Consider the following 5,000-nt stretch of genomic DNA (forward strand, 5'->3'; position numbering starts at 1 on the left):
CATTTCGTTTCCCCTATCAGTTTTCGAGAAGTTCAGTTTTGAGTTTGTAAGAATTTATTCAGTGTATGATTTTGGTAATTAGCACTTTTATATCACCGAGTGTAAAATATTGATAGCTTGACTGTATATTGTGTTACGGAATTAAAATTTATATTTTATACGCTTCTTTTATTGAAGTATTTCAATTTATTTTCAGGAAGGTAAGTGAAAGTCCCATCGTTTGATCTGACACACTAGATGTCTATCAAAACTGTCAGTGTGCCTGTCAGAAAATATACAGTCTCGCATGGTGAGTACGGAAAACATGAAAACATTGTAGTTATTTTGTTGCATTTACTTTTTACAATTTCTTTGTGATCTTCATCCTTAAATCTTGTATTTATGCTGAGTAAAGGTTTTGGAATGTTAACATTTGTATGGTTGTCCATGTCTTCTTTCTCGTTTATTATGATCTGTGCTAGATCCGTGTTAAAGTGTTTGGATATGGGGGAAAAATAATGCAATGCTCAGCCTTATGCGTATATAGAAACTTGAATATGCTTGCTTGTTTTCGCTTTCTCTTCCATTTGAAAATGTATCCAGAGGTCAAAAGAAAACCTAATAAGTATTCTTCACATGTTCACTTTTCATATTTTGTGGCTATAAAGTTTTGTTTCTTGAGGGCAGTATTTGCCTCCACACAATTTTACCATACGGTTACATTTACTCTTATTTGTGGGCTGTACTGATTGTGTTTTTCATTTTTACGTGATTTTTCCATATTTTAAAATTTCTGTATTCGTTATTTTTCTAGGCTTTTTGTTTTCATGCACTCGGAGGAAATTTAATAGATCATACTTTATTCATAATTATTTGTAACGTGCAATGCTCTGTTGGTATCAATCACACGTGAAACCATTACTAATAAGAATACAGACCCACATTAACAGTGGATGGCCAAAGGGAAAAGAAGAAAGACGTCTCAGCCATAGTAATGCTTTAATTGTTGGATCTTTTGCAATTATGTTGAATAGTCCTAAAGTAACAAGTCGCTTGTACATCGAAGATGGTGATTGAAGAATGCGCGAATAATGCCACCATATCAGTAAAAAGAGCTCTGACTTTTTTTTATAGGGTTCCCATCCGCACATACGTTCGTCGGCTCTTGAAGAATTCCATAAGATTCTAAAAATGTGTTACGCAGCAATAGAAGCGATCTTTTCTTAGTCACTGCTTGTTTTGATACAGTATTTATTCGTGTATTTAAGATATCGAATGTCGTGCTTTGCTTCCTTGACTCAAGGAATGTATTATGAAAGTGTTGCAGATTCTATATCCACGAGGCCATTAAGATCACTAGATGTACTGAAAAATCAGTTTCTGTTGTATTTCCAACAGGAGTCCTGTACTTCACTCCATCATGATGAGTATCACAAGTGAAGAAACAGAAGGAAAATTTGCCTTCCTGTGTAGGAGTGCTGGGGAGAAAATTTGGGTTCTCACAGCAATTTGGATTTTATAGCTCCTTCGCTGTCGCTGTCCTTCTGTTTTCCATTACTCGGAATCTTGTTTTCCTTGCAAATTCGTTCCAGGGTCTGGTCCGAACGTCAGTTTTCATGCGATGCCGCACGAGTAGTAAACGCCTTATATGTTCTTTGGCGAATTTTAGATATTTTGAATTATTATCGTACAGATATAAAATATTTTCACTAATTCTAATTACTATTCTTATGCAGACGTGTAAGATCCAGCATATTGTAGGTCTCTATAAATTTGTTTCTGTTTTATGGCTCATATGTTTCTTAATGAATTGCTAATGGGACTACAATCTCCTAAGCATCTGACTACTTGCTTGGAATGAAGAGGAAGTAGGTCAGGAAACAATATTCCAGCTGGGACTGGACCATTAATTAGGTTGAGCATATGCTGCTTCGCAGGACCATTAATTAGGTTAAACATTTGCTCTACACGACTGCAGGTCGGAGTAGCAAACTTGTAGTAGTTTGGGCCTCACCCGGGTTCAATGCTTAAGTCCATGGAAACCGAGCAACATCTTGGATATTGTTTTATTTTATTGTCGCATCAGTCAAATGATCTGTGGTTGATGTGCGTAAATCAAATCCCTTTCCCCACAAGAAAAGGGTATATACATTTTGTTTTGACACATACATCAACAGCTGGTATTTTTTGCCTAAAACGATAGCGCAAGATGTTTGCCCTCACGATGGCGATGATTTGCTGTTCTGCTGCGACGAATGATATACAGAGAAATAGTAAAGGGGTCGGGGTAATAGCACTGCGTGGTATGTATCCCACGCTTCCGTTGCGATTAGCATAATCGGCGCTTTTCGGTTGTGCCATGCTTCACGAGGAGTAATCTCGTTTGCTCTTTCACTGGTTCATTTACATTTATATTTCGTCTTGTAAGTATTACTTACTTCAAATTCAATTACGTTGCTGTTCACTTCATGTTCTTCATGCGGGTTTCTTGCTATTCATACATACCTGGAAGGGTCTTTCCCCTCTGCCTTTCATGAACTCATGAAACATGTACAGCAAAGTGACATTTTGCTCTTTGCACCGTCCAGGTTGAAACTACCCTCTGCCTCGCTTTTGTCACCGCGCGCGCGCGCACACACACACCTATATGCACTTGCACTTTATAAAGTACAGTCATTGACCGGTGTTTATATTCAACGACTAATACGCTTTGGTTTCCATTCAAGATGATTTCTGCTTACATTGCTGTGCCTGCAGAGCTGAATAATTGACAGCGTTGCGTAGGCAGTTAATACCGGAGGAACTGCTGCTTTTCCAACATCATCATTGAAACATTTGCTTTAGAACGTCTACTGCCACCCACTGAAAAGTGCCCGGTTGTGATTGCACCATCCATGTTAAAGCTTTCCCCCAACCTCCCACTTTCCCAAGGGAATTGGGAACGAGAGGATGGGATGAGCCTCTCATAGAATTGCACCTCTGAATGGATGGATTAACGTGACTGACACCAGTGATAAATAGCAGCAGCATTTTATTTTTCAAGCAGAAAAGGTCATTAGGTTTTTCTCCTCTTAACATCCAGTAATGGAGGAAATTTTACCTTTTGTTTCCATTAGTGAATAGTTTTGTTTATCGTACAGCATTATTAGTTCTTCGATGTAATTATCAGTTTGTAATCTGACTGGTTGTAGTGGTGTATTTGGAATTAGACGCAATAGAAAAATGCTTCACATCCATTGTTCCAAGTCTTCTAATTATGTTTTATTTTGTTCCAGAATTATTATGTCATTGATATGTTTAGTTCATTCCTGCATTTTTGAAAATGATGTCGTTTTTCCGGCGTATTTTATTCTCAAGTTCTCTGGTTAGGGAAGTTTAGAGACTGCTGAATTTTCTCTGGTGATGAAAAAAAGAAAATGAGTTGGAAGTTTTGATACTGTTCACACGAACTACAATGCACACACATTATACGTGTGTGTGTGTATATATATATATATATATATATATATATATATATATATATATATATATATATATATATATATAATTGTGAAATTGTGATACCTCCGTTTTTTTTTCTTTAAGAACAGTATTAGACGACTTGGGGGAAGAGGGCCATGCAATATAATTTCACTGCTTCAAGTTAGGTCGTAATTATTGGTGCCGACCACTTAATTTCTAGGTTTTTCACGTTGTGGAGAAGTTGCCAGGAATTTTTATGTGATCCGAAAGGGGTGTAACTCCAGGCAAATTAAGCATAATTGATTCCTTCCAGGTCCGTACACGGACTTGACACCTGTCAGTTGATGTAGACAATGAATTCTTCGGAATCCTGTTGGTGCTTTGACCTGTTGGTGCTTTGACACAAGTCTCACCTGTATCCTCAGTAATTTTGAGAAAAGCCAGTGAAAAAGCTGAAGAGAAACTGCTGAATCAGAAGCGCTTAGGTACGTACTGAAGTCCTAGTTTCATTATGAAGACAAAGGATGATGAGGGAAAACGGCTGTTAACTAGTATTGAGTGTTCTCTGACGTCATAAGTGTTTAAGGTCAAAGGTGTTGTGAAAACTGAGACGCAAATCAGCCGTTGTTTCCCCTTCTATATTAGACACATAACCTGAATGCTTAAACTACATTTACAAAACTAATGAGAAGCAATGTATTTTTTAAAAATTTTGATTGGTTAATATAAATACAATTAAATTCAGCCGTAGAACCATTTAGAGATGACTTTTTTTTACACTTTTGATTTTCAGGAAGCAACTGAAATAAAGTCCCCCCCCCCACCTTTCCCCGCCAAGAAGTGAATTTTCTTAGAGGGTCACGTCTTCAGGCACCATCCGGACTCCGAGTTACTAAACAACCAGCCATGGGTTAACTGGCTCGTGCTCCCTGGATGTAATTAAGACCCTGCCTATCTAATACTTGTTCACAACACCAATCCTTCGTAACACTTGTGAAGAAATCTACCTTTTGCAGCAGTGTAATTTCTGTCATTCTTTCCATTTGACCAAACCATTTCGAAATACTGTAATCTGTTCTTAAATCTTTATTTTTGCCTGTATCAAATTTTCCCTCTTTCATTGCATCATCCCCATATGCACCTTTAGCCTTCTTCTTTCATTTTCATTCAGCATTCACACTTTCACTGAGAATTTGTATTATATATATGAGTGCTTTTTTTCTCTTATGCAATTTATATTGAAATCAATGGCATTGTTTGCAGATATTGTCTTCTTATCAAGACTCAGAATCAGTCGACTGACTGTTTCGTCACCGTCGACTAATAAAAGAAAAGTATATAGAGAGAGAATCCCGCCGAATGAATTGCCCTTATTCCTAAGAAGTTTGCCAGACTTATTCAGAGACTTGATAAGAAGACAGTATTTGCAAACAATGCCACTGATTTCAATAGCGGTTGCAGAAGAGAAACTATGCCCAGATAAAACACACACACACACACACACACACACACACACACACACACACACACACACACACACACACACATATATATATATA

At 37.4% G+C, this 5,000-nt stretch overlaps 1 protein-coding gene and 1 long non-coding RNA gene across 3 annotated transcripts in view; one reads left to right on the forward strand and one right to left on the reverse strand.

Annotated features, from left to right (window-relative positions):
* LOC135214915 (cGMP-specific 3',5'-cyclic phosphodiesterase-like) overlaps positions 1-5,000 on the reverse strand; it is a 331,952-nt gene that overhangs the window by 144,430 nt on the left and 182,522 nt on the right. The window lies entirely within an intron of this gene.
* LOC135214916 (uncharacterized) overlaps positions 1-5,000 on the forward strand; it is a 286,642-nt gene that overhangs the window by 89,512 nt on the left and 192,130 nt on the right. The window lies entirely within an intron of this gene.

The sequence above is a fragment of the Macrobrachium nipponense genome, chromosome 46, assembly GCF_015104395.2.
Source record: "Macrobrachium nipponense isolate FS-2020 chromosome 46, ASM1510439v2, whole genome shotgun sequence".
Taxonomy (NCBI): Eukaryota; Metazoa; Arthropoda; class Malacostraca; order Decapoda; family Palaemonidae; genus Macrobrachium; species Macrobrachium nipponense.